The 10785-nt window shown below is 41.0% G+C and overlaps 1 non-coding gene across 1 annotated transcript; it reads left to right on the top strand.

Moving 5' to 3' along the window:
* Positions 1-5020: 5020 nt before the first annotated feature.
* Positions 5021-5102, top strand: TRNAS-GCU. The gene has a single exon. It is a non-coding gene; the product is annotated as a tRNA-Ser (tRNA).
* Positions 5103-10785: the final 5683 nt, after the last annotated feature.

Raw genomic sequence — 10785 nt, 5'->3', positions numbered from 1 at the left:
AACTAGCTGTTACCAGTGGGGAGAGGGAAGCAGGGAAGGGTAATGTAGGGATAGAGGATTAAGAGGTACAAACTATTGTGTATAAAATAAGTTACAAGGATATATTGTACTGATTTTATAAGTATTGTGTATAAAATAAGTTACTTATTTTATAACACTTATAAATAAGTTACTTATAAAAAATAAGTTACTTATCAAATAAGATACTTATGTACTTATTTTATAAGTATTGTGTATAAAATAAGTTACAAGGATATATATTACTATAAGATATTATATCAATATCTTATAGTAACTATAAATGGAATTTAAAACTTTTAAAACCTTTAAAACTTTTAAATTGCTGTATCATACACCTGTAGCAACATTATACATCAACTGTACTTCAATTATTAAATAATCTTTTTTTAAAAGATTGATTCATCAGAGCATTGATTCATTAGAGACTCTAGGAAAGCAATTCCTTCAACCACAAAGGTCTCCCTTGGCAGAGGGATAGGGGACTTAATCTCAAGGTCCAAGCAATACCCAGGCAGTGTTCCAGCACTAGACCAGTTTCCATGAAACTCTTACTGCATCCAGCTTCTTAGGATTCCCTGGTAAGAGGAAAAGTCAGCCACACTCCCCACCAGATTTTCCCAATATCTGGTCTGGAAACAGGAGGGGGGCAATCTGAAAGAAAGGTCTGTGGCCTTGGGAATGGCTGAAAGCTACTTGGATGGGTGAAAATTATGACCCTGCTAGGATCCAGATCTTAACATGGGAAAATGTTGGAACCTCTTCCTGTCATTATCCACCCTAATACCCCAACCTTGAGTTTGTCATCCCAGTATTGTCTAACACCTTGTTTATGTGGCTTGTTTACCTACTGACAGAAAGGGAGGGTATACAGCCAAAGAGAGGCTGCTTTCCTGGAATTTCTATAGACTCAGAAACTCAAGCATGCATCCCAGTGGGAGCGGAAAAGGTTGCAACCGTGTTACCACAGCCTAAATTTCGTACAATTCACACCGCCTTGCCTTTTCTTCTCCGTGAGCCTGGGGACACAGTTCTTGGAGAAAGTGAACAGTTCCTGGTCCCCTGATTCCTCCAGGATGCAGAGAGGGCAGTTTTGAAATATTAGCTAAGATTCTCTTTCAGATGGGAAAGGTTCAACTCTGGGCAGCTGATTTGAATGGACGTGGGGATTGTGAGCAGGGATAGAAGAGCCAAGAGAAGCGCGTCATAGAGCTAGTTGTAATCACGGCTTTCCCCATCTAGAGAACCGAAGTCCAGAGCAACATCCTTCAAAAGCCTCCAGGAAAATCGAGGGAAGACTTCACCTGCGCACTGAGCAGATTTTGTTTCCCGGCTTTTGGTTTGGTATTTGGCAATTTAGGTCCTAAGAATGGCTTCTGGTTTTTCCAGCGTTCTGTTTCTTTTGAAGACTTTTGACACCACTGGTTTCACCTTCTCCCTTGCTTGTCAAGCCTAAAACAAACCAGTCAATGAAACTTGATCACGTCTCCACTGGATTTTAAGGGGAAATAATTTGCAACCTTCTCGTTTGAAATACTGCATGAGAGGTAACAGCATTGGGCTGTGGAGACAAGAGTGCTCCGTTTAAACCTCGGCCGGGCAACTCTGCGTGGGACCCTGGGCAGGCACCCATCTTGAAAGGGCGGTACTGGGATTGCCTTAATTTTTTTTTAATTTATTTTACTGAAGTAAGGTTGATCGTGGCTCAGCTGGCAAAGACTCTGCCTGCAATGCGGGAGACCTGGGTTTGATCCCTGGGTTGGGAAGATCTCCTGGAGAAGGGAAAGGCTACCCACTCCAGTATTCTGGCCTGGAGAATTCCATGAACTGTATAGTCTATGGGGTCACAAGGAGTCGAAGATGACTGAGTAACTTTCATGATTGATTTACCACGTTGCATTAATTTCTGCTGTACTGCAAAGTAATGCAGTTACACACACATATATTCTTTTATTTTATGCCCTATCACAGGATATTGAATATAGTTCCCTGTGCTGTACAGTAAGACTGTTGTTTATACATTCTATTTATAACTTTGCATCTGCTAGGAATTCTCTTATTTAATACTGTGTGTAAAGCACTTAGGCTAGTGCTCCGCAGAGTAGGAGCTGTGTAGGAGTTTGCCATTATTATCATTACCCAGCTATAAAGAAGGTGGAAACCAAAATTTTTTAAACCTAGAGAGAGGTCCCCACCTCCCCCAATAAGAAGCATGACAGGTTTAATGCCACCAACTTATGCTCCACGACCGACGGTCTGCACTTCCAGGGAATAAGTAAAAGCTGAAGCTTAGAGCGTGGGTTGGAGGGTGGGGCGGGGAAGGGGTAGGGGTTTTTGCTGGCGAGGAGTCTACACTGTCGTTGGATGGAAAAGTTTGGGGAATGCGGGCGGGTGAGTACTTCTCACGGAGCTGTCAGCCTGTGGACCGCAGATGTTTTTCAATTTCGCACTTTTACCTACATGCCTTTAAATTATGGATAAGGAATTTCCTACAAATAGGGTATTAACCCCTACTTCATCTTTTCTTGTCAACACAGTTATATGTGTCTTTGCTTATTTACTTATACGCTCCCTGACCGTTGGATGGCATGGTCATCCCTGATGGCATGGTTGAATGGCATCACCAACTTGATGGACATGAGTATGAGCAAGCTCCAGGAGTTGGTTATGGACAGGGAAGCCTGGTGTGCTGCAGTCCATGGGGTCACAGAGTCAGACACGACTGAGCGACTGAACTGACTGACTCTGACTCCCTGACCGTTGCATTAATTCTTTCTTGCTTATTCAATAAAGTGAGGTTAAATATATTATAACTTTTATAATGGACATTTAAAAACACAAAGAAAATATAACGTAGTCTAATGTGTTCATCACCCAACTGTAAAAATTAGTATTTTTGCCAATCTCTCTCTCTAAATATATATGTATGTGTATATACATATATGTATTTCCCAACCTTTTTCCTCCTATATTTTAAAGAAAATCAAGGCATAATATCATTTTACCCATCAAGACTTCAATACATAAAGGAGACAGAATTTTAAAATATATGTCCTGCTCATTTATTTATGGACATGTCTAGTAGGGGGAAGATGGTTTCTTCAGATTTTTTTTTTTTTTCTTCATCTCACTTTATTTTCATCAGTGTGTTAATTTTCTTACAATGATCATTTTGTTTTCTCCACTAGACTGCCAAGGAATTCCATCATGAATATTTTGGGGGGTTTTCCCCCCACTGGGTTTTATTTTCTACTTGAATACAATTTAATGTAATTATTAGTTTATTATTTATTTTGCTAGTATTACAACTACCATAATAGCAAATGATTTACACAGCAATAACTATTTGTAAAACAAGTTTCTAAGCATTTCACTGATGTTAACTAATTTAATGTTAACTAATTTGATGTTTCACTAATTTAATACCATAATTTTATGGTTTAAAAAAACTAAGATTATCAACCCAAAAGTTTTAATTAATTAAAAATATGCTTTCTAGTTACCTTAATTCTAATGCTTATATTTGTTATTAAATTTGTTAACAATAGTTATTGTTTACTTACACTGACATTGGTGTAATAAGACCAAAACAAATACATTCCTTGACCTCTTGCTGCAGGGAGAGTGGTTTAAGTTAAACTTCAGTGAAACTCTTAGTTAACAGCAGAAATCCACCCTCACCCCTGAGCTTCCACTAGGAATAGTTCTGAAGTCACTGGTGTGAAATAAGGTTGCCTTTGAGTCTCTGAAAGGTAGGTGTGAGTGGTAGCCGATGACACAAAGGGTAACAATTTACTCGCTCCACTCAAAGGAATAAATAAGATGGTTTTATTTGGTATTTTAGATGAAGTACCTCTAAGGGTTTTGTGCCCATCAATGGCATTTGGAAATTCGGTGAATCAGTTGAGAAAGGAGTTCCTCCCAACAAAGCTAAGGGCTGAGCTAAGAAATTTAATAGAGAGGAAAAAGGGACCAACATTTTTGGTAGACAAGAACATTTCAACCTTCAAACTTCTGCACTACATTTTGTTTTTCGTTGTCTAGTGTCTGACTTTTGAGACCCCAAGGCTTGTAGCCTGCCACGCTCCTCTATCGGTGGGATTTCTCAGGCAAGTGTGGGTTTGCCGTTTCGTTCTCCAGGGCATCTTCTTGACTCAGGAATCGAACCTTCATCTCCCGCATTGCGGGCGGAATCTTTACCGTTAAGCCACCTTTAAAAGTACACGAACTCCTATGAGTGGAAAAGGTTTCTTGATTGTCATTTTATCTCAGAGGTTGTCAGAACCAGAAGGGACATTAGGGGCTACTCAATCCGGCCCGCACTGTGGGGTTTAGGAAAGAGCCACAACCGGGACCTGCACCTTGACTCCCGCATCAGGGATTATTTGCCCACCCCCCCGTTGGTTGATAGGAGTCAGGCTAAACCAATCTTGTGCTACGATGCAAACGACTTCCCATTAGGACTCTCGCTCTTTTCTACTTTTTTTTTTTTTTCCAAAACACGTTCTCCTGCGTTGCTGATTTTTCAGACTGATCAATGCCAAGAGAGTAAAACAATAGACAAATGAGGGCATCTCCTGGCTGGCGAGCATATCACAAAAGTAAATAGAAAGGAATCGGGATTCTGGTACCACGTAGAAAACGGGAATCCTGGGAGTTCTGATCAAGAGGTGGGGAAATCTGTCCCTTCAATGCGAAATGCAGCGGTCGAGGGACCTTGTGAAAGTCGGTTGAGTGTTTCCCTGGGGACGCAGAGCTGAGTTGACAAGACAGTGTTGGCCTGTGTCCAACAACGTGTATTATGCTTGGTTTTACCTGTTATCAGGTATTTGCCAAGTAACTTCACCACTCCAAGCGCTGTCAATTACTGTCCGTTGTGAAATTTACTTTAAGACACCTAACTCACACTGTGGTTGTGACGATTAAGCCGGGAAAAGAACGATTAGATGCATTACTATAAAACGCCTGCCAGAAGATGTTGAAAAAGGAAGACTTAACATGCGACGAGGTGGCCGAGTGGTTAAGGCGATGGACTGCTAATCCATTGTGCTCTGCACGCGTGGGTTCGAATCCCATCCTCGTCGACTGGCTGAGTTTGTGAGGGGTGGTTACTTGTTTTGGCGAGGTAATTCGTAACTGAGTTACTCATTCAGTTGAGTGAAGTAAATTAATTCCTTCTATTCCACCTACCCCACCACCCCCACCCCCGCCCCGCCCCGTTCCCGACTTCCTTGGTAGCATTTTGTCATAGCTGTGAACTTTGTTAAATGATACGTTTGATTAGTGTTTCATTCTCCCATTCTCCCGTGAAATTTTCATTCCAAGTTTTGCTTAGCAGAGATTTTCCACTGAGGAAATCACTGAAGAATTAATTGAAGACCATAGAAAAACATTGCCTAATAAATTTAGAGGAGCGTATAAAGTTGTTTATAGAGAAGTGTACACAAAATTATGGGTTATTTAAGGCATTATCAGGTTTATCTTTAGAGAATTTTTGTCTACTATCTTTTAACTTTAAAAGCAACCATTTCTAAGGATTCCTATCATTGACAAGGAAGAAGAATATGTATCTCTTAGAGATACGACAAAACTAAAAAGTACACACTACAATATTCTCAGTTAAAGCTAAGTATTTCTCCCTGAGAAAAGGTCATAAAAATCTGGGACTTCCCTGTTGGCCCAGCAGTTAAGACTCTTCACTTCCACTGCAGAGGGCACAGGTTTGATCCCTGCTCAAAGCACTAAGATCCCCGAATGCCCTGTGATGCACTCCCCCCCAAAGTAACATGCAGTTTCTACTTGTGACTTCCATCTTGACAGACTTTGGGAGGAAAAAATATAATGTACTTTTTCATTTTATTACTTATTTTATTTATTGCCATTTTGGAGTAAGTATTATGTTCATATGATTCAAAAACTATAAAAATCTATATAGCAAATTTTGTCACCAATTACCCTTCCCACCAGTAGGACATTATTGGCCCCAATGTGTCATTCCAGAAACACAGTATGCATATATAGTACTAAGCTCTCCAAGATACATTTTTATTGAAGTATAGTTAATTTACAATGTTGTATTAATTTCTACTATACAGCAAAGTGATACAGTTACATATCTATATTCTTTTTATTCATATATTCTTTTCCATTATGGTGTATCACAATATAGTTCCCTGTACTGTACAGTAGGACCTTGTTTTTAACCCTTCTATATATAATAGTTTGCCTCTGCTAACCCCAAACTCCCAATCCTTCCCTCCCCAATCCCCAGCAACCACAAGTCTGTTCTCTATGTCTTTGAGTCCATTTCTATTTTGTAAATGAATTCATTTGTATCATATTTTAGAGTCCACATGTAAGTGATGTCATATAACATTTGTCTTTCTCTTTCTGACTTACTTCACTTATGATAATCTCTAGTTCCAGCTACGTTGGTCCAATGGCATTATTTTATTCTTTTTATGGCTGAGTAGTATTCCATAGTATATAAGTACCACATCTTCTTTAGCAATTCATCTGTTGATGGACATTTAGGTGGTTTCCATGTCTTGGCTATTGTGAATAGTGCTGCTTTGACCATATGAGTGCATGTATCCAAAATATAATGTTCAATGAAAAAGAGCATAGTGCAAGACAATGTATATAATGCTACTTATTTTAAAAGGTAAATATATCTGCATCTAAATTTATACACCATTTTGCATATGTGTCTATAGCTGTAATATAAATGTCTAGGAGATAAGCTGTGTTCTAGGGTGTAGTCATTTGTAAGATATTTTCCAATTTCCTCCATAGGGATTATATTAATTTATGCACATGTGCCATCTATGGGATCGCACAGAGTCGGACACGACTGAAGCGACTTAGTAGCAGCAGCAGTGCCTGCTAAGTCACTTCAGTTATGTCTGACTCTGTGTGACCCTATGCACTGTAGCCTGTCACGCTCCTGTATCCATGGGATTCTCAAGGCAAGAATACTGGAGTGGGTTGCCATGCCCTCCTCCTGGGGATCTTGCCAACATGGGGATGGAGAACGTGTCTCTTACATTTCCTGCATTGGGAAGCAGGTTCTTTACCACTAGCCCCATCTGGGAAGCCCCCCAACCAAATAAGTAGAAAGGAGACCAGACCACATCTGCTCCTGCAGCCCTATAAGGGGAATTTTTATTTCAACTAGCATTGTCACAGATCATTTAAATGGAAGCACAAGCACCCGCAGTGAGAAGGAAATAGGAGTCCTGATTTCTCATAAGCTTGGTGGCTTTTGTTTATTACAGATTTTCTGGATGTCCAGTGGCAGTTTATAAATTGGACTGATTAATGATTTAATGGATTTTAGGGACTGGTGAAATTGAGCTTTCTGTGGTTTTAGGGTGGATTGTTTTATTAGAATGAAAATTTTAAATGTCTGAATCAGAGGTCTCATGTTGGATCACTGGATTAACTCCTATGCAATCCAAGAGATTACTCTAGTTCAACAGTTCTCAAAAGTGTATTTCTCCCAAGCAACACCAGCATCATCGTCACCTGCAAACTTGTTAGAAATACAAACTCCAGGACTGGGGCCCAACAATTTGTGCTTGAACAAATTCTGGGGTAATCCTGATAAATGCTGAAGTTTGAAACTCTAGTTTTATTCTGTTTTGTTTTGTTTTAAAACATGGTTATCCTAGTTGCTGTCCATCTTGGTAAAATCTTTTTTCCTCAAGACCCACATTTCTCCTGTCATTCCAGCATCAACATGAGTGTCTATCCTGATTTTTTCCCTGCTCTGCCAGGATTAATTGTTCTAACCCCTCCTCTACCCACACAGCTAGGACTCACAGAGCAAGCTAAGGTGGTGTTAAAGACACCGGCCAAAGACCACCAGGAACAAACCTGACAAAATCAGTGTAATGAATTAATACAGCGACAGGATACTCCGGGAAACACCGCTCAACAAGAGAAGTGAGAGAAAACCTCCTTTATTAAGAACCTAGTTACTTTCAGTTCAGTTCCGTTGAGTTCAGTCGCTCAGTCGTGTCCGACTCTTTGCGACCCCATGAATCGCAGCACGCCAGTCCTCCCTGTCCATCACCAACTCCCGGATGACTCTAAAGAGGCTCTAAAGGGAGCGAGAAGCGGGTCTGGGTTGATAGCTATTTCTGAGGAGGGATTAGAAGAAGCGCAGATTATCTGGGGATTAGGTATAGTCTTGAAAAGAGGGTGGTTTTAGGTATTCCAGTAATAGATGGGACGTAGCCGAGTGGGTCTGGGACATCGTAAGAAGGCAGTAATCACTCAAAGAGCGGACCGTGGTGGCTTTTCACAGTTGCTGCTTGATCTTGGAGAAAACACTGATTCTTGTTTACTTTGTAGCTGGCATTACCTGTATCTTTCCTCCCAGCCTGATAACAGCAGCCATCCCCACCCTCCTCCTTTTTTTGTTGTTGTCCTTTTTCAATCGGAGTAGGTTTTCTTCCTTTCCATCTAGACAGGCTTTTACTCTTTCAGGGGAGGTTGCTTTGACTGTGGACTTTCAGGAGACTTCGGAGAGGAAGCAGGCCGAGATTTCCTCCTTTTAACCCCAGTCCAAAGCACCTAAGAGAGGAGGCGCGGGAGAACGGCCTGCAGAGGGGGACGAACTTGCGCTCCCGCCTTCTCTGCCTGCTGCTGCTTTGAGGTCTTTCCAGGCTAGGGTTGGGGTGGGGGTCGGTAAGGAAAGCAGAACCGAAGGCCGCCTCTCGAGAATTATCCCAGCGAACAGGGAGGTCGCTTCCCGCACATGCCCCGCGGAGAAGAAAGCGCCCCCCGCTGGAGGTAGGCGATAGGGTGCCAGATGAAATACAACGCCCAGCTATATGTGACTTTCAGATAATGAGCAATTTTTTTGTATACAGGTGTGGAAAACCTAGATAGTGGTTGCACATCTGTGAGCAGCCTTCAGGGCACGGCGGGCGGCGAGGAGGGTTCTTGACGATTCTGAGGCCAGAGAGCGTCTTCATCTCAGGAAATCTCACTCACCCTTCCTTTTCACCGGCTCCCCAGGAATTTGTAAACTTCCAAGAGAAAATGCTCGTTTCTGACTTCTCCAGGGCTCGGGCCACTTGGGAATCACAGAAAGAGGCATTAAATGATGACTTGAGAACTCCTTCGCTTTGAAATACAACTCTCTCGTTGAAACTAAGCGTATTGTTATGTCGGAACGGGGTGTTACTCAAAAAGGGGGAAAAAAATAAAAAGCGGGGTGGGCTGGCGGGGGAGGGGCGCAGAAACGAGCTCGTCCTAGTCACTTACCCGAGAGCCAAAGCTAAACTGGACCCAAAGGTCGCTTCGAGATATGATATGGAGGATATGAACTCCGATCGTCAGATTCAAAGACCAGAACGCTGTTACACAGTAGGACAGTTATCAGGTGGTGTTTGTGATGTTTAAGTGAAAAGGACTGGCAGCCTTGGCTGCGGCTCCTGCTCTCCCACTGCCTTGGAGGAATCCCCTGACCTGCGCCGTCTGCTCTCTCAGTCCCCCTTATTTGCTCCAGTTCTTTGGGTTCTTCATTCTCTTGCATCTCCAGCTCCCGCGAATCTTCAAATAACCTGGCTGGAACGGCGCGGGCATTGAAACGGTGTGAGTCTAGAGGAGATGCGTTGCCCCGTCCACTCCAGTTTCATTCAGTCCAGAGGTTCGCTTTCTCTTTGGGGAGAGTTTCTGCAACTCTCTTGGTCGCAGGGCACAGTCCAGTGTGGAAAGAATGTTCATAATTTCAAGTTCAGGTAAAACTAAAAGATACTACCCTAATCAACGCTATGCAGAGTAATTTTAAGAACCTGGATATGTGTATTTCTGGAAAATATAAAATGACCCTAGAAGAAATAAAAAATCCGAACAGACCAGTTACAATTGAAGACATAAAGCTGTCAACAAACTACCCTGAAAAAATATCAGACATAAGTTTCACAGATGAATTTTAATAAACTATTACAGAACAGATAATTCTAATGCATTTAAAACTGTTAGAATATAGAAAAAGAAGAGAACATTCGATCTTGGATGGGGATGGGGAACAAATAATGATCTTTAAACTAAAACGGATTACCAATAAGAAAACCCACCTAGTTCTCCCCTGGTGGTGCAGTGGATAAGAATCCGCCTGCCAATGTGGGGACACAGTCTTGGGAAGATTCCACATGCCAAAGAGCAAAGGCCCCGTGGACCACAACTATTGAGTAGAGACAAGACCCATGCAACCAAAAATCAATTAATTAAAAAAGAAAACCACATATTTTTATTTATGCTGAATCCTAAATAAAATCAGAGTAAACAGAATCCAGCAGCACATTAGAGGAGTAAAATTTTTTCTATGGCAAGATGGAGATGAGCATTAAAATTGTTTAAAATTTTAAAACTTTTAAACACAATTCACCATATTAGCATATCTCACTAGAAACATCTACATTTAGATATGGAAAAGGCATTTTATTTTGTTAACATCCATTTTGATAAACATTTAAATAAAAGAATAGATATTTCCTTACTTAACTGTGATAAACATATCTAACTTACATCAACACCATCCTGCTTTCAGAGGAAACATCTTATGGCTTCTCTTTGAAGTTAGCAACATGTTAGAAAAATGTCCATTCTGATTACTATTATTTTATATTGCTCTGCAGGAACTAGACAATGCATTTAATGAGAACTAAGTTAGAAAAGAGTTAAAATTATATAAAGGTATCCAAGGATTTGTTTATAAAGCTAAATATACTTATAAAAATAAACAAGAGAAAT

This window comes from Bos indicus x Bos taurus, chromosome 23, assembly GCF_003369695.1.
Source record: "Bos indicus x Bos taurus breed Angus x Brahman F1 hybrid chromosome 23, Bos_hybrid_MaternalHap_v2.0, whole genome shotgun sequence".
Lineage (NCBI taxonomy): Eukaryota > Metazoa > Chordata > Mammalia > Artiodactyla > Bovidae > Bos > Bos indicus x Bos taurus.
This window is presented reverse-complemented; position numbering and strand designations above follow the sequence as displayed.